This window comes from Rhipicephalus microplus, chromosome 1, assembly GCF_043290135.1.
Source record: "Rhipicephalus microplus isolate Deutch F79 chromosome 1, USDA_Rmic, whole genome shotgun sequence".
NCBI lineage: Eukaryota > Metazoa > Arthropoda > Arachnida > Ixodida > Ixodidae > Rhipicephalus > Rhipicephalus microplus.
Genome location: NC_134700.1, coordinates 8,440,989 through 8,460,796, shown reverse-complemented (window position 1 = coordinate 8,460,796; position 19,808 = coordinate 8,440,989). Strand labels below are relative to the sequence as shown.

The 19,808-nt window shown below is 46.8% G+C and overlaps 1 protein-coding gene and 1 pseudogene across 6 annotated transcripts in view; both read right to left on the bottom strand.

Moving 5' to 3' along the window:
* Nucleotides 1-19,808, bottom strand: part of LOC119178190 (ATP-binding cassette sub-family C member 4) — a 2,441,444-nt gene that overhangs the window by 1,983,823 nt on the left and 437,813 nt on the right. The window lies entirely within an intron of this gene.
* Nucleotides 2,031-3,259, bottom strand: LOC142774592 (uncharacterized; annotated as a pseudogene).

Sequence of the window (19,808 nt, the reverse complement as noted above, 5' to 3'; positions counted from 1 at the left end):
CTACGAATGCGCTCCCGAACGCAGCTACCGGCGGCAGGCTGCTGGTGTTTTCACGCGCTTTTTTTAGAAGCGCAGAATTCTCGCTTGCATTGATTGTGTAAAAAATTTGTACTGCAGGAATCTTCAACACCGAAAACGATGATGACATGGAGGAAATTATGAAGATGTTGGAATCATCTGACATTGAATGTAGCAGCGACGATGATGACCCGGACTGGGAGTTACCAGAGCGCCATGTTGCGGCTGCCGATGACGAAGAGGAGCAAAGTCAAGAAGACCTTGATGATGCTGCTAACACGATCGCACAAACTTCAGCATGTGCTACACAAAGTGCGCCATCAGGCAAATATATCTGGATGGAAGAGCCCTTTGAAGAAAAGTCGCTCCCATCCTCCGAGTACGATCTCAGTGAGCCGCCGGGTAACGTGCGCACGCCACTTGAATATTTTTCTGAATACTTTGACGACTCCTTCTTCCAAAATGCCGCATAGAAGACCAACATGTACTGCATGTCGACAACTGGTAAAATACTCAAGGCAACTCCACAGAAAATTCGGCAACTTTCTGGCATGCACATAATCATGGGATGTATCTGCTTTCCGAACATTCACATGTATTGGCGCAGGGGCTATCAAGTCGACCAAGTGACTAACGTGATGCCACGTGAAGAGTTCAAAACGCTGAGGTCATGCCTTCATTTCGTGGACACCCAAATGCCGCCAAATAAACCAGAAGAGAACCGGCTGTGGAAAGTGCAGCCAATCATTGATGCTGTGTGCAAGCGCTGCCACAAACTGGACAGAGCACCTGTCAGTTATTCAATCGACGAACAAATCATTCCGTTCACCGGCAGATGCTCGCTTCGGCAATATGTGAAGGGAAAGCCAAGGCCACTTGGCTTGAAAAACTTTGTTTTGACTACCTCTGCCGGACTGGTGATAGATTTTGAGGTCTACCAAGGAAAATCGACGCCACTTGCAGGTACTGCTCTCGGCCTCGGTCCAAACGTTGTCCTCAGGCTGGTGGAAACGCTGCCAAAACACTCATCGGTCTATTTTGACAGATATTTCACAACCATTCCGCTTTTGGATGCACTAATTGACAAAGAGATTGACGCTACTGGAACGATCGTGACAAACCGCGTCAAAAACATTCACTTTCAAAGTGACACGACGATGAAGTAAGGCGATTTCCAGGAATTCAGAAGAGCGGATGGGAAAGCTGCCATTGTTAAATGGAAGGACAGCAAGTCTGTTACTATTGCCTCTACATGTACCGGCGCGAGTCCAGTGGAATCCGTGAAGCGATGGTCCAAAAAAACCAAGCAGTACATTGATGTTCAGTTACCAGCGGTTGTTCGCAGATACAATGCCTTCATGGGAGGAGTTGATGTCTGCGACCAGCTGCTAGAGTACTACCGCATCTCCATCAAAACAAAGAAATGGACTCTAAAAGTCAGCCTTCACATGGTGGATTTGTCCATTGTGAATGCCTTGATGCAGTGCCGTGAGGACTGCAAGAGGAATGGTGCCCAACGACGTGACACGATGGACCTCCTTCAATTCCGCCTCGCAATTGGTGAAGCCCTTTGTGCGTCACCTAAAAGAAGCAGGTCTGACAACAATGAATCACTGTGCCTTCGTGATGTGCATGTCGACAAAGCCATCAGGGTGGCGAAAATTCCAGGTGTTGACATCCGCATCGAAGCTTTTGACCACTTCCCAACGGTTGACGCTGTCAAAAATGCGTGATCCTGCAGGCTGCCAGGGTGCCCATCAAGAAGCCGCACACGCTGCATCACGTGCGACGTGTACCTTTGTTTAACAAGTGACGGAAACTGCTTCAAAATGTTCCATACGAAATTTTAAGGGGCGGAAATTCCACATGCGCCACTATTTTTTCTGTTGAGAAAGTCACTCAAATAAAAGCCCAGCCCACACATATGTGTGGGTTCATTTTGAAAGCCAAAGAGTGAACATTTTCGTTTCGTGACGCTGGGGTTTACTTCAGAGCTCCACAGAGAGACACAATTGCAGAAAAACGAATCAGTTTATGACGCACTTATTATTTGGGCAGGGAAAGGTTATGGAGAGAAGAAATCTGTACCTTCTTTCTCTCGCCTGCAGCCTTTTTTCGACACACCACTGGAAACTGTCCGGAACAACCGCAGTAGTTGCATTTCGCAGCTCGTGCCGGGCAGGAGGTCCTCGGGTGCTCTCCTTGACCGCAGATGGGGCATGAACTGGATGTGAGAGGTCGGTAGGACTGTGGTCTGGCGCGTTGACCTTGTGTGACCGGTGCACTGGTCCTTGACGAGGTGCCGGAACGCTGTCCTAAAGAATTCTTTCGGGGCTGCCGTTGTTTGTTGACCGCGTCCAGGTTGCTGGCTGGCGCTTCCGAAGGTTCGTCGCTGGTTTCTCGCAGCTGTTGCTGCTGTCGTTGGACGGTCTACTTCAAGCGAGCTTTTGCCAAAGCGCTGGCGAGTGTAAGATTTGCATCCATTTGCAGAGACTCCGAGAGCTTGGCATCACTGAGGCCGACTACAAACCGGTCGCGGATCATGCGTTCCTTTTCCTTGTAGTCGCACCGGTCCGCCAGTGTGTGCAACGCGGTGATGAATTGGTCGCCTGACTCGCCTGGTTGTTGTATGCGTCGGTGAAAACATGCGCTCTCGTAAACGAGGTTCCGTGCGGCCACGAAGTGATCGTCGAAATTTTTTCTGACGACTTCATACTGCTTCTGCTGTTGTTCAGATAGTGTGAAGGTCGAAAATATCTCTCTCGCTTGCCTGCCCATTGTGTAGAGTAGAGTCCGGACTTGCGCTTCTTCACTTCGCTCATTCAAGCCAGAGGCAAAGCGGTAGTCGTCGAATAGTTGGATCCAGGAAGGCCATTCGGACGTTCGGTCGAAGTCAAACGCTGGCGGAGCTGGAACCGCGAACATGCCGTGAACTGGCTTGACTTCTTTGTCTTCTGACATAGCGCCGCTTGACGAAGACTGGTGCAACGCCCCTCGAATATCAGAAGAATCCCACTTCTGACTTCATGTCGTGTTGCGCCCTAGCGAAACGCCATGCGCGTCCGGGCCGGCCGTAGGAGCTGAGAAAGGGACTGAGCCGCTTCCGATGCGCGCGAGATAACGTCCATCCTTTATTCCATGCAACCAGCATACATATATAGCAGACACTCATGTGACCAATGACGTCACGTGCAAACGACACTTTACAATTACGGGCGACAGCGCCAGATAACGCGGACACTTGACGCGCCTGGGCGCTATCACCACAGTAACCTCCCCAATCAAGAAAAAACTGCCCAGCTTTATGTTGCTAAATCATAGTTAATTAGTATAATCAAAATTAGGCCAGAGCTGGTGTGCGTTTCACTTAGAAGTTGAGGCAGCGCACGAGTACATGACCAACTTGAAAAGCTGGAAGAAGCAAGGTTGTTTTGGGACATTAAACCCGACGTATCAATCAATGGAAGAAGCAAGGTTCTCAGAAGCTCCTCTATTTGCCCCAGCCCTACATAAGTAGAGAAAGCTGGCCATAGCATTTCATATGCAAAGAAGCTGCAGCTCAGCATCCAGCGCAATAGACGCTTGACAGTCACACGACAACATGGCAAATAAGAGTTGAATCGTGGCCTTCTCGGAATCAGCGTGTGTGCATCGGAGTTCACGCGTCAACGGGTTGGATCGACAGACAGCCGCGATGAAGAACGGGTCAGCGCAAAAAGTATCATCTCGCCGAAATGCAGTCCTCACGCCGAAACGCCAGCGAGCGGCAAGATTCATCTATCAGCTTGAAGCGCAGACTAAAAGTTATATTACGCAGAATAAAAGTTATATTATCGCGTTAGTACGACGACGTCTCGAATTCAATTTCACCGCGCTCACGACGCATCTACTCAGCCGCTGTGTCGCGTTGATGTGAGTGCTTCTGGTGACAACCTGTTTTTATATTTAGCTTCGAAATTTGATTAAAGTTGATTGATTTATATGCAGGTTTTAGCATTCCAAAACCATCCTACTACGGTGGTCTTGTGGCTAAGGTACTCGACTGCTGACCCGCAAGTCGCGGTATCCCCGGCTGTGGCGGCGGCAGTTCTCATGGAGGCGTAAATGTTGTAGGCCCATGTGCTCAGATTCGGGTGCACGTTAAAGAACTCCAGGTGATCGAAATTTCTGGAGTCCTCCACTACGGCGTCTCTCATAATCATATGGTGGTTTCGGGGCGTTAAACCCTACATATCAATCAGTGAACATTCAAAAACCACTTTATGATTATAAGAGACGCCTAGTAGACGGCTCCGGAAATTTCTATCACCGGGGGTTCTTTAACGTACACCCAAATCTGAGCACACGGGCCTACATCATTTTCGCCTCCATCGGAAATGCAGCCGCCGCAGCCGGTTCGATCCCGCGAACTGCGCGTCAGTAGCCGAGTGTCTTAGCCACTAGGCCTCCACAGCGGGACAACTTTGATTGAAGTGAACAGGAGCACAACAGTGCGGCGTGTGCACTCTTGCTACCTTCGAGAGTGAAAACTTCCATGTTGCAGCATGAACAAAAGAACCTGACCGAAAGGGGACAGACACCCAGGAAAACGCCTATGGGAGAGGCATGTTGAGTTAGCAAAAAGGTAGCGTGACAAACATGCTGACACCACTGAACTACGTATGTAACTGCGCGGTAGTAAACACGGACGACAAGAAGATACAAGGACAAGCGCAGACTATCAACTGAAGGTTTATTTTTCACAAACCACATATATATGACTGAAACAGAAACAGAAAACACGAAAATCTACAAAAAAATGATGACTTAGCACTTAACAATCGACAAAACGTGAACGTTTGACAAAAGCAGATTCAAGGACCATGTGCGCCACTTGCCAGATACCGTAGCTCTTTATCTAAAAGAGCTAACGACGGTTTGCTGACGCAGTGTTCTGGTTCCCGTGCCATTTTTTCCGCTTCGACAATCATACGGGTATGATCGTCTTTGTGCCTGAACATTACGACTGTGCTTTCGAACTGCGCAAGGCAGCCACACCTACTGACGTGCTGAGCTAAAAAACCCTCATTGCCAGTGCGCACATTGCGTGCGTGCTCGCGCAGGCGCTCATTTAGGCATCTCCCAGTCTGCCCGATGTAACACGCACCACAAGATAGCGGAATTCTATAAACTACATTCATGTCACATCTGACAAACTGGGTTTTATGCCTGACAGTGCAAGCTTGTTTGGGCCTATTGTTTACACATGTCATTTTGGCTAGCTGAGAGAGCTTGTAAGGTGCCGAAAAAACGACCTTTACGCCCATGCGCTGTCCGAGCTTTTTTATCTTGTGAGATAGCTGGTGCTTGTAAGGGATTACCGCGACTTTGTCACGTTTGCTTTTGTCTCTGTCATTAGTGCTCTCTCTGCTTCTGGGCTTTTTCTTCTTTTTTATTGTTTCTGCCACAGAAATGAGAAGCGAATCCGGGTAGCCAGCTTCTTTCAGACGCTCAACTTGATTTTGGAAGCTTGTTTCCATCATATGGAAACATGATCTGTCCAGGGCATTAGTGAAGCAGGAGTTCACTATGCCTCTCTTAACCAATTTGCTATGCGCTGATTTAAAAGGCAAAAGCGGTTTCATAGCGCGAGGCTCATACATCCAGCATGCGTGATTCACGCTGAACAAAAGTCTCATGTCTAGGAAGCGAATCGAGTTGTTCACTGGGAGTTCATGGGTCAGTACGAGTGGACTCAAGCAGTCACTAAAAACTTCAATGACATCAGATGACAACCCCATTACTCTAGCAGATTCACACTTAAAAACCACCAGGTAGTCGTCGACGAACCTGAAAATCCTCACAACTTCCTGGCAACACAGCCGCTCTTTCAAGTTCCTGTCGAACTTCGCAAGCAACAAATCACTCAGAATCGGTGCAATCGAAGATCCTATTGACACGCCATTATTTTGATAAACATCACCGTTCCATTCTACATAGGTAGAGGTCAGATAGGCAGCTAGCAGGTCAAGAAAACTGCTAACACTGACACCAGCTGCATTCTGGAACGTTACGTGGCCCATTAGATCAACACATTCTTCTATGCATGAATACAAAGCGTCACGAGGGAGAGAATAATATAAATCTTTGATATCTATGGAAAAAGCACTTAAAGTGTAGTTAGAATACTCTTTGAAGAATTCAGTGACCACCCTTGAATTCCTGACTAGAAAGGGATCATTAATCTCTAAAAGTTTCAACTTTTTCTGCAAAAACATCCCTAAGGCGTTTTGCCAAGAACCCTTCTCTGTAACGATGACACGAAATGGCACGTCGACTTTGTGTGTCTTTGCCGAAAAAAACATCTCTAGGGCCAACTTCTCACTTTTTTCTATCTTTCTTGCTATTTCAGACAGGTTAAGCTTCGTGCACAGTTTTTTCGCCTTAGATTTGACTTTAACCAGGTCAATACCACTGCACTTTTGGAAGACGGATGTGACCGCACTTACAGCTTTCTTCAGGTACAAGTCTTTGTTGAGGACCGCGAAGCCTCCCTCCTTGTCCGAAGGCACCACGCACAGTTCGTTGTCTCGTAGATGTGAAATTGTCCTGCTTAAAGGAAGACTACTTGCGCACGGCTTAACTTGCTGCAGCACATCAACTCCTTCAGACACGCACCTGTTACAGTCTTCTTGTGGAGCAAGGCTTGAAACACGTCTCACTATGGCCAGAAGATCCGGTGCGGTATACTTCTTGTCTATGGCATACTTGGGGCCTAAGCTCAACGTCCGCCGCACGAAGTCTGGAAGAACTACGTCACCACACGTATGCACAACACCTTTGAAGCGCTGCTTCGCCGCGATTCCAGAGCGTAGCCTCCTGAGTTCACCTGCCCACAGAGTGTCTGTGGTATGCTCGATGCATGCTGTGAACTCCTTCATTCTTCGTCTTTTGATACTGGGACTGGCCTCCTGTTGAAGCTGAAGTTGCAGGGCTTCTCTATACAGGCGGGCCTGTCTATTCCACTCTGATCTGAGAATCTTACAAATCCGGAGACCATGGCTGCTGGAGGGGTTGACGCCACCGAATAATCCTTTCACGTCTGAAGGCAGCTGCTTCTGTCGAATGTGGAACGCGAAAGCACGGGCACGGCAGGTAGCCAGTGCGACGAGGGTGATGAGTATAGACGGAAGAAGGGTTAGGGACGAAACACTGCCCGAAGAACTAGAAATGTAACTAATCAAGGTGGACGATTGGGCGAGTTGGTGATTCATGATCGACGTATGTAACTGCGCGGTAGTAAACACGGACGACAAGAAGATACAAGGAGGGAGGCTTCGCGGTCCTCAACAAAGACTTGTACCTGAAGAAAGCTGTAAGTGCGGTCACATCCGTCTTCCAAAAGTGCAGTGGTATTGACCTGGTTAAAGTCAAATCTAGAAATAGAAATGTAACTAATCAAGGTGGACGATTGGGCGAGTTGGTGATTCATGATCGACGTATGTAACTGCGCGGTAGTAAACACGGACGACAAGAAGATACAAGGAGGGAGGCTTCGCGGTCCTCAACAAAGACTTGTACCTGAAGAAAGCTGTAAGTGCGGTCACATCCGTCTTCCAAAAGTGCAGTGGTATTGACCTGGTTAAAGTCAAATCTAAGGCGAAAAAACTGTGCACGAAGCTTAACCTGTCTGAAATAGCAAGAAAGATAGAAAAAAGTGAGAAGTTGGCCCTAGAGATGTTTTTTTCGGCAAAGACACACAAAGTCGACGTGCCATTTCGTGTCATCGTTACAGAGAAGGGTTCTTGGCAAAACGCCTTAGGGATGTTTTTGCAGAAAAAGTTGAAACTTTTAGAGATTAATGATCCCTTTCTAGTCAGGAATTCAAGGGTGGTCACTGAATTCTTCAAAGAGTATTCTAACTACACTTTAAGTGCTTTTTCCATAGATATCAAAGATTTATATTATTCTCTCCCTCGTGACGCTTTGTATTCATGCATAGAAGAATGTGTTGATCTAATGGGCCACGTAACGTTCCAGAATGCAGCTGGTGTCAGTGTTAGCAGTTTTCTTGACCTGCTAGCTGCCTATCTGACCTCTACCTATGTAGAATGGAACGGTGATGTTTATCAAAATAATGGCGTGTCAATAGGATCTTCGATTGCACCGATTCTGAGTGATTTGTTGCTTGCGAAGTTCGACAGGAACTTGAAAGAGCGGCTGTGTTGCCAGGAAGTTGTGAGGATTTTCAGGTTCGTCGACGACTACCTGGTGGTTTTTAAGTGTGAATCTGCTAGAGTAATGGGGTTGTCATCTGATGTCATTGAAGTTTTTAGTGACTGCTTGAGTCCACTCGTACTGACCCATGAACTCCCAGTGAACAACTCGATTCGCTTCCTAGACATGAGACTTTTGTTCAGCGTGAATCACGCATGCTGGATGTATGAGCCTCGCGCTATGAAACCGCTTTTGCCTTTTAAATCAGCGCATAGCAAATTGGTTAAGAGAGGCATAGTGAACTCCTGCTTCACTAATGCCCTGGACAGATCATGTTTCCATATGATGGAAACAAGCTTCCAAAATCAAGTTGAGCGTCTGAAAGAAGCTGGCTACCCGGATTCGCTTCTCATTTCTGTGGCAGAAACAATAAAAAAGAAGAAAAAGCCCAGAAGCAGAGAGAGCACTAATGACAGAGACAAAAGCAAACGTGACAAAGTCGCGGTAATCCCTTACAAGCACCAGCTATCTCACAAGATAAAAAAGCTCGGACAGCGCATGGGCGTAAAGGTCGTTTTTTCGGCACCTTACAAGCTCTCTCAGCTAGCCAAAATGACATGTGTAAACAATAGGCCCAAACAAGCTTGCACTGTCAGGCATAAAACCCAGTTTGTCAGATGTGACATGAATGTAGTTTATAGAATTCCGCTATCTTGTGGTGCGTGTTACATCGGGCAGACTGGGAGATGCCTAAATGAGCGCCTGCGCGAGCACGCACGCAATGTGCGCACTGGCAATGAGGGTTTTTTAGCTCAGCACGTCAGTAGGTGTGGCTGCCTTGCGCAGTTCGAAAGCACAGTCGTAATGTTCAGGCACAAAGACGATCATACCCGTATGATTGTCGAAGCGGAAAAAATGGCACGGGAACCAGAACACTGCGTCAGCAAACCGTCGTTAGCTCTTTTAGATAAAGAGCTACGGTATCTGGCAAGTGGCGCACATGGTCCTTGAATCTGCTTTTGTCAAACGTTCACGTTTTGTCGATTGTTAAGTGCTAAGTCATCATTTTTTTGTAGATTTTCGTGTTTTCTGTTTCTGTTTCAGTCATATATATGTGGTTTGTGAAAAATAAACCTTCAGTTGATAGTCTGCGCTTGTCCTTGTATCTTCTTGTCGTCCGTGTTTACTACCGCGCAGTTACATACGTCGATCATGAATCACCAACTCGCCCAATCGTCCACCTTGACCACTGAACTGTCGAAATGCTGAGTTATTGGCGGCGCTGACTTGTTTGCACGCGGCCATACTTATATATCCACTGCAAATGCCCCATATGGGTGTCTCGAAACCCGTGCCTTCTTGTAGCCATTTTTATCAGCGCTGCTATCGCACGCTGCGCAATGTCTCCCAGCCATAGCCACCGTAGGGCGAGAATGGAGCTAACTCGGGTGACTGTGAAGCGCGGACCATCCTGCACAGCGCTGGATATGTTGTAAGACATTTGGCCGAAAATAATCGCAAAGGCTACCATGATGACTATTCTAAATCATTCTTAGTGCAAGCAAAAAAATATTCAAAAAAGTTGGAATAGCCTGTGCCTTTAAGGATATAGTCGGTAAATGTTTCTGGCGCATTTATTGCATCGGTGCACCGCTTCACTCACTGCAACGAGAAAGAAATGACAGCAGATACCTCTGGTTTGAACACACGGCCCAACATTGTCGATCGTCGTAGACGCGATGCCGTGTTTCATCGTAGTCAATGGGCCCACTGAGGGGTGCTTCTGACCATTTTTTACTCTTGATCTGTTCAAAAGGGGGTGTCGCCAGTGCTTGGAAAAATCCAGTTTCGCCAAGCTCCAGCCATAGTGCATAGCACTCGTGAAATCCAAAATCCTCACCACGAAAACTTAATTATATTTTTTGAACTAATTAAAAACTACTCCACACGTTTTGTTCTCTTTACATCAACTTGTCTAGCGTAACAACAATAGAATGCAGTTTGTCACTGCGTCGCAATGTCACTTCCATGGATGTCACTTCCATCTTCGCCCTTTTTAAGAGATCTACCATCATGTATCACTACATGTTACATTATGCCAACATTATACCTCCCACTTATTCCTCTGGGATTGATCCGAAACATGAAGTTAAAAATACTTTTCACAACACGAACACAAATTTATCCTTCTTCAAGCGATTGAAACCAGCTACCGGGTGAAATTGTTTCCGTATTTGATCCTTCATTGTTCGGTCTTTCATTATCAGCACACCTGTTTTGTGACAGCTCTCTCTAGTCGCCTGATTTATTTTTTCTTCCTAGAGCTTTTTTTTCAACACGTGTCAAGATGATGTCAGTGTTTTATTACTTTCTGTCTGTCTTTTTTAAAATGCATTTTTTTGTTTATTTTCTTGTATATTATGGCATGTTTTTGTTGTTTTGCATTTTTATAAGTCGTCACCAGTTCCCTTCTGCAATGATTCGGTGATTGAGGGTGATCAAAATAAATAAACTAATTAAAAATAATTATTACGTTTCTTGGCATCATCACTGCCCCATTTTGGCCATGTAAGTCATAGAAAAAAAGAAAGCAAAAAATTATGGTTCTTTTGCCCGAAAGGAACCGGTGTTGCGGAGTCACCACTCCGAATCGGGAATGATTAGGGAGTCATTTCACATTTTCGCGACCCCGGAATGGACGATAGTTATAGCGCTACAACAAAACGACGACACAGAGACAAGAAGGACACGAAAGACACGAGCGCTGACTTCCTTGCTCAGCACTGCACTGGTTTCTTGCTCAGCACTGCACTGAGTGCAATTGTGTTCCCCTTTTCAAGGACACAGCGACGCTGTACAAGTACAAAGAGGAGCGCTTCCGAGTCATTGTCGAGGCCGCGCATATGGCACGCGAACAGGTGCCTTGTATTAGCAAGCCCTCCGTGGCTCTGTCCGAGAAGGAACTCAGGTTTTCGAAGGTTTAAGTGCGCGCAAGTAGTTATATTATTTTACCTTTCTGTTTTGTTTTCTTATAAATTTTTTGTGCCGTTTTTTGTGCTTTTGTATTTTGTCTGTTTTTTTTCTTACTCATGTTCTGCTCTTTGTGCCGTATGGTTTTTTATTACATGGTTACTCTCTCCTCTATATATTTTCGTGCTCTGCGCAATAAACTCAGTTGGAAGTTAGCGCTCGTGTCTATTGTGTCTTTCTTGTCTCTGTGTCGTCGTTTTGTTCTCGCGCTATAACTATCGTCATGCCATACCAACTAGCCCAAGCTGCCACACCCGAAATGGAAATGGAATGGAATGTGGACAGTGCTTGAAGGAACGAAATGGGAATGAAATCAAGCGCTCTTTGCCCAGATTGGAATAGGAATGGAATTACGTTTTTTACCAAAAATAGAGAGCGTTTTCGTCTACTCGTCGCTGTCAGTCACAACATATCCTGTTCGTCTATAAACATTGTGTCCGACCTTGAAATCTCGTGGCTTAAATGCCATGCCGCACCGCACTCAGTTTTACTTGGCGTTTGCTATAGGCCCCCTCACAGTACTCCCGATTTTTCTTCTAAGCTCAATATTATACTAAGCGAAATAACGACCAAACACCCTAACATGCATGTAATTCTGTTTGGCGATTTTAATTTTCCTAATATCGATTGGGCAAGCCAGCCTGCACCAGCGGCTACGTCAAGGGAATCGAACGACTTCCTTGATGTATGCCTTAACTTTAACCTATCTCAAGTTCTTACATAACCAACCCGCGTTACCGATAACTGCCAAAACATTCTGGATCTTATATTAACCAGCTATCCCAAGTGCGTGTCCTCTATTGCATACCAGCCTGAAATCAGTGACCATAAAGTCATTCATGCTGACTTCGTGATTAAGCCTGCTTTAGCCCCGACCATAAAAAAAACTATCCGTTTGTATGATAAAGGAAATTACAAAGCAATTAACTCTGAACTGACAAATTTTTACTCCACTTTTGCACTGCCTTTTCTCATCATAATGTAACCGAAAACTGGTTGATTTTCATAGATAAGCTAAACGAAATGGTTGGTAAATACATTCCCCAAATTAACATCAATTCTAATACCGCCCAACCCTGGTTCAATAAAGCACTGAAACGATTAGAAAACAAGAAAAAACGCTCCTTCCGCGCAGCCAAGTCCCGTAACACCCCTGATGCATGGAACAAGTACAAAGCCGCCGAATCTGCTTATCTGCAAGCCATACGTCACGCCAAACACTCATTCTTCCATTCGGACGTACCGAACATGCTTAAGAACAACCCCCAAAAATTCTGGCAAGTCATAAACCCACAGGACACGCGCAATATAACACTATGTAATGAGTTAGGGGATGCCCTAAGTGACACGGAATGTGCACGCGTGTTTAACGCCGCCTTCGCATCCGTTTTCACCCAAGAAACTGAGTTGTCATTTACCATCCCTCATGCGAACTTTGAATGTACCATGCCACCAATTACGTTTTTTTCCAGCGGTATTTCATCACTAATCGACAAAATCAAACTTTCTTCTTCAGCTGGTGTAGACAACATTACATCCAAACTCCTTAAAAATACTAAACATATCTGTGCAGCGTATCTGTGTCTACTATTTTCACAATCAGTTTCAACAGGAATGCTGCCTCCAGATTGGAAGCACGGAAAGGTCGTTCCAGTCCACAAATCAGGTAACAAACAATCACCATTAAATTATCGTCCCATTTCATTAACTAGCGTACCCTGCAAACTCCTCGAGCATATCATCTACACACATATCATGGACTTTCTTGATTCCAATAATTTTTTTCATCCTGCGCAGCATGGCTTTAGGAAAGGGTATTCGTGTGAAACGCAGCTAGCTATGTTTGTTCACGACCTGCATGTTAACCTCGACTCTAACCTTCAGACTGACGCCATCTTCATCGATTTCGCAAAGGCATTTGACAAAGTTCCTCATGAGCGCCTACTACTAAAGCTTGCCGCGTTGAATTTAAATGATGACGTATTAGCATGGATTAAAGAATTCTTAACTAATCGTTCGCAATCAGTTTCCGTCAACAATCAAATGTCTAACACTACCCCGGTAACCTCAGGTGTCCATCAAGGGTCTGTCCTAGGCCCGCTTCTGTTTTTGATTTACATTAATGACCTACCATTACATGTATCTTCTAACATACGCATGTTTGCAGACGACTGCGTTATTTATCGTAAAATAAACAACGTTTCGGATAACACGTCTCTTCAAACTGACTTACTAAGATTACAGGATTGGTGTAACCTTTGGCTAATGGAACTCAACCCTAACAAATGTAAAACTGTTTCCTTTCACCGCCGTCGAAATCCGATAGTATTCCCGTACCAAATTGCTGACACAAACCTCGAATTAGTTCCTTCCTATAAATATCTCGGAGTAACCCTTTGTAGCGATTTAACCTGGGCAACGCATATTACGAACATCATTGCATCTGCTAACAAAACACTCGGGTTTTTAAAACGCCATTTGCGTCACGCTCCTAATAATGTCAAATTACTAGCTTATCAATCTCTCGTAAGGACGAAGATAGAATACGCATCAGCCATTTGGAGTCCGCATCAAGCATATCTCATCAATCAACTCGAGTCACTTCAAAATCGAGCCACACGATTTATTCATTCTACGTACTCTTACGACGTCAGCATATCAGCACTGAAAACAGAATCTGGCCTATCATTGCTTGCATCTCGTCGTCGCATTTCTAGTCTTTCCCTTTTTCACAAGTTTTTTTACAGCTCGCTCGGCAGGCCACCATACATTCTTCCTCCGGCACGCATCTCCCATCGCACTGGTCACCCGCAACAAGTTGAGCGGCCGCGTACGCACACCGTCACTTTTTCGTCCTCATTCTTTTTTCGTGCAGCTACGGACTGGAACGGCCTTTCTAACGAAATCACCGCCATAACCTGTCCTACCACCTTTTTGAACACCGTAACAAATTACCTTGCATTGTAAAAAAAATGGCTTTCACGTTTTCATATATGTACCCACCCCTTATGTAATACCCCTTCAATGGGGTCTTTAAGGTAATAAAATGAAATGAAATGAAACTTGCTGTTTTCAAACTACAAACTTTAGTAAATCAGAGCTGCGAATTTAACAATAAAGCAGCATTTTCATAATGGCTTGGCTGATTACAAGCACGATACATTTAAAAACAGCGTGCCTACCACAAGTTTGTCCTTATATCGATTCTGCTCCTCCGAATTTGGTCTATTTTTCGCGTAACCGTGGTCGACCGCAACTATGGTGGCAGCGTGACCCCTGTTACGACCGGCCCTCGGGAACCAAGCAAGGAGAGTTTGGGGGAGAACCGGTTCTTGACCGACGGGGTCGTCCACCCCCACCTCCCCATTCACGCTCCTCCTCTCACCGGGAGAACTCCGGACTCTGCTGTGCGTTCGTGACCATGTTTGGTAACATTTTAGGGCGCCGTGACCATATATGGACTCCGTGTTAGGTTGTGCCACTCCATGTGTTGTGAGAGGTGTTTCCTTCCTCGTGGCCGAGGTGCCGGGGACACCGTATTGGCTGACGATGTGGACAAGGCGCCCAGTGTCAACAACGTGGCGCTATAAAATGCCGAAGACGTTTTGTATCACACTCACTCTTCTCTCTTTGGATCAGTTGATCACTTCTCTACTTGTAAATAAATCTCTGTTGTTCGTTCGGGCGCTTCTTCTCGCTGAATTGTCGGACGATGGATCCTGCGACGGGGCCAGCTACCGAAAACGAGACCGGAAGGACCCGGAGTCCCAACAACTGGATGGCAGCGGCGTGATGCCGATAACCCCGAAAGCGACCACTGGACGGAGTGAGCCCGAATTTCAACAACGGGACGACAGGAGAAGGATGACACAAGCTCATCGACTTCGAAAGGGAATCGAACGACACTTCTGAGAGGCACGACGCCGGAGACATAACTGCGAACTGGGTGAGTGCTGGCTTTCTCTGTTAAATTTTACCAGGCATTTACTCTATGTGTTAAGTAAAAGCTGGTAGAGAGGGGCTGTCTTGGTCATTGGGTTAACAGGTAACTTGCGTCAGGCAGAAATCGGGTGATAGCTTGGTTAAGCTCTTTCTGTCAGTGGCGTCAAGGTTAACAGTGACAGGGCAGGATTCCGTATAAGAGCTTTTTTGAAGCTTTATTTGTAGACTAAGTTAACGGAAAACTTGAGGCAGGGCAGGAACCTAGAGCTGTCGTTGCCGTCAAGGTTAATTAGTTGCAGGACAGGAATCTTTGTGGAACTGAGACAGCGGTACTGGAGGCAGCCATGAATCTGAAATCCCTGCGAAAGTCCATGTTGTTGCTACTTGCAAGGGAGTTGAATCTGGAGGTGTCGGACTCTCAAAGAAAGCCAGAGCTGATAGAGGCGATTCTCGCATTGGGGGCGGAGGATGACGAGCTGTCGGAATGTGTCGAGGAGATTCAGGAGAGGCAAGCGGCAGAGGCCGAAAGAAAGGCGGCGGAGGCCGAAAGGAAAGCGGCAGAAGCCGATGCAGATAAGATGCGAAAGCACGAGCTTGAAATGAAGCGCCTCGAGCTAGAGATTAGCCATAATAGTAGAGCAGGAGGCAGCGAGGCATCCGGTACCCCAGAGCGGGTCAGGTTCAAAATGACGGACCTAATGAGATCGTACAAGCTAGGGGAGGACATTGGGCTGTTTCTCGTCAACTTTGAGAGAACTTGTGAAAGGCAAGGTTTCAGCCAGGATACGTGGCCTCAACGCTTGTTGTCCCTACTTCCGGGGGAGGCCTCAGAAGTAATCGCGCGCCTCACAAAAGAGGAGGCTGACGAGTACAGTGAGGTAAAGTCGAGCCTTCTCAAGAAATACAGGTTGTCAGCCGAAGGTTTCAGACAAAAATTTCGCAACGCCGTAAAAGAGAACAATGATTCATACCCGGAGTTTGCTTACAAGTTAATGGCCAACATGGGGGAGTGGCTCAAAGAGGCAAAAACGTATGGGAATCATGACAAGGTGCTCGAGTGTATCGGTCTGGAACAATTCTATCAAAGGTTACCAGAAAAAGTGAGGTTCTGGGTGCAGGATAGACCAGACGTGAACACCGTAGCAAAAGCCGCAGAGCTCGCTGAAGAATTCGTTACGCGCCGCGCCCTCGGGGCAAGCAGCGAGCCAAAAAGGGAAAAATTCCTACGACCGAATAAGGCGCCGTTTAGAAAACAACCGACAAGTCTCGCACAATAGGGTGAGGGAAACAAGGCATCTAACCATGAGGCGTCGGCAGAGGCAAGCAAAAGGAAATTTGAGGCAAAAAAACCGGCGGCTTGTTTCAATTGCCACGAAACAGGGCACTTCGCGAAACATTGCCCGAAAGAAAAAGTGGCCTTTTTATCTATAAATGAAGCCGACGAGAACATGAAGTTGTTAGAGCCCTATATGTACGACCTTACCGTGAACGGCAAGCAGTGTCGGGTTCTTAGAGACTCCGCAGCCACTATGGACGTAGTTCATCCGTCTTTTGTTCAGTCCGGACAGTATTCAGGAGACTGTGCCTGGATTAGACAAGCCGTAGAAGCAAACAGTCAGTGCCTCCCCGTAGCTAAAGTTGTCCTTAAAGGCGCATTTGGTACGTTGGAAACGGAAGCCACGGTATCGCCATATCTACCCCCTCAGTATCCTTACTTATTTTGAATAAGTCAGATCAAATGCTGAAGGAGACAGGTCTAACGTTGGGAGAAGGCATAGTGCAGGCGCTGACTAGATCGAAGGCACGTGCGCTGGCTGCGAGAGCAACGTTCACTGAGGCAAACAAGCCTCAAATCGACAACGGGCCTGGTTGCGAGTTGGACACCACGGTAACAAATCGACTTGTGCGAGAACAGGCTGCAGAAGCCGTAGTCGCGGAGGCAACCATTCCTAAAGGCGACGTTGAACCTGCTCCCGAATTGGAAGGGGTCAATTACGCCTCGTTGACCGAGCAAAAAGAAAATGCTGTTGCTCCCCAGCCGCTTCCTGGTAGTACAGAGGATAGCACAGAGGGTGACACATTCCAGGTACTAGGAACTACAAAAGAGTTGTGTGTCATGCCAACTTCGGATAATTTCAGTCGGCTGCTGCAGGTGAGCCCCGCTTCATTAATAACCGAAGAAAAGGGGGACCCGACGCTTAAGCAATTCCAGGACAGTTCGAAAGAGGGAATCGCCAAACAAAATGTGAGATTCCAAGAGAGGAGCGGCATACTCTATCGAAAATATCTAGATTGGCGAGGAGTAGAGTTTGACCAGGTAGTCGTACCTCAGGCGTATCGTCAGGATTTGCTTAGTTTGGTGCATGGAGAATCATGGTCAGGCCACTTAGGCGTAAAGAAGACGAAAAATCGTCTTTTACAGAATACTACTGGCCTGGATGCTTTAAAGATGTAGAGAGGTTTGTAAAATCTTGCGATGTGTGTCAGCGAGTGGGTAAGCCGGGAGATAAGGCGAAATTTCCAATGAAGCTGGTACCCGTAATCACGGAGCCCTTTCGTCGGTTGGTAATTGACACAGTAGGTCCTTTGCCCAAGACAACTTCAGGCTACCGTCACATCCTGACCTTAATCTGCCCAGCTACTAAATTTCCAGAGGCGGTCCCGCTAAAAGAGCTAAGTTCCCTGGAAGTAGTGAACGCACTTCTGTCCGTGTTTGCCCGGGTAGGCTTTCCTGCCGAGATACAATCAGACCAGAGCACCATTTTCACGAGTGCCTTAACGACAACCTTTCTAGAGCGGTGTGGCGTGAAATTATTGCATAGTTCAGTCTACCATCCGCAGTCGAACTCGATAGAAAAGCTTCACTCCATGATGAAGCGAGTGTTAAGAGCCTTATGTTTTGAACGGAAAACTGACTGGGAAATGTGCTTACCTGCAACGATGTTTGCACTAAGAACTGCACCACATGAGACAACAGGGTTTACGCCAGCGGAACTTGTTTACGGCCGCAGACTGCGGTCTCCTCTTCGTATGCTGAGAGAGTCGTGGGAAGGTCAGGGTGATGATCCTGTAGTAGCGGAATATGTCCTCACCTTATTGGATCGTCTAACAAAAGCCCAAGAACTGACCGAGAGTGCGATGACCAAAGCACAGCAGAAGGCTAAGCTTTACTACGATCGGACCGCTAAAGCACGACACTTTGCTGTAGGAGACAGGGTCATGTTGTTGAGGCCCTCCCAAAAGAATAAGCTTGAAGTGCAATGGGTCGGCCCAGCCGAAATTACTCGAAAATTGTCTGACACCAACTATGTGGTAAAATTACCAGGAAGTCGTAAGGCCCACCAGGTGTATCATAGCAACTTACTCAAACCCTACAAAGAGAGGGAAGCCATCGTGAACATGACTTCAAATGTTCCGGAAGAGGTTCCGGCAGAAATCCCTGAATTAGCTCCCGAATAGGACGAAGTCCCGATCGAAAAAAAGAGTTGAGGATTTAGTATCAAAGTCACAACTGACAACGAAGCAGAAGCAGGAATTGCGTGGTCTTTTGACCGAGTTTAAGGACAGATTTGTAAGCGAGCCAGGCCGGACATCCGTCCTCACTCATGACATAGAGCTTACCTCGTCGGAACCGGTAAGATCAAGACGTATCGGGTGTCACCTCGCTGGCTTGAGCTAATAAAAGCAGAGGTTAACAGGATGCTGGAATTGGGTGTGATTGAGCCGTGTGAAAGTGATTACACTCCCCCGTTAATTCTTGTGGAGGTACCCGGCAAAGATCCGCGTCCTTGCGTAGACTACCGTAAGTTAAACCTCATCACCAAGGATCAGACATACCCAATTCCCCACATTGAGGAACGCGTCGAGAGGGTAAGCAGCGCGCAATTTATCTCAATGCTAGACCTAGTGAGAGGTTACTGGCAGGTGCCGCTCACCGAGAGGGCGAGCTGGTATGCTGCATTTATTTCACCATTGGGGACATTCCGCCCTAAAGTGTTGAGTTTCGGCCTAAAGAACGCGCCTTACTGTTTTTCAAACTTAATGGATAAGGTTTTGCGTGGTCAAGAGGACTTCGCATTGCCTTACTTGGACGACGTCGCCGTGTTTTCCTCGTCCTGGCCAGAACACTTGACGCATTTGAGAGCAGTACTGACACGCCCACGCGAAGCAGGTTTAACGGTAAAGGCGCCCAAGTGTCAGCTAGCACAAGCAGATGTACTCTATCTCGGGCATGTTATCGGTCGAGGGCATCGCCGTCCCTCTGAAATGAAAGGGGCAGCTATCCGAGACTTTCCCCAGCCCCGAACGAAAACCGATATTCGGGCTTTTCTTGGAATAGCTGGTTACTATCGTAAGTACATCCCTAGATATTGCCACATTGCCAGCACTCTTACTGACGCGTTGCGCTAGACCGAGCCCCAAATGGTCGACTGGGATGAGGAGAAAAAAAGGCTTTCCGCGTTTTGAAAGCGGCCTTGTCGAGCCAACCTTTGCTTAGGTCACCGGACTACTCGAGGCCTTTCATAGTCTAATGCGACGCTAGTGATAGAGGCATGGGGGCAGTTCTTAGTCAAAGGGATGAGGGGGATCAAGAGCATCCCGTCCTGTATATTAGCCGGAAA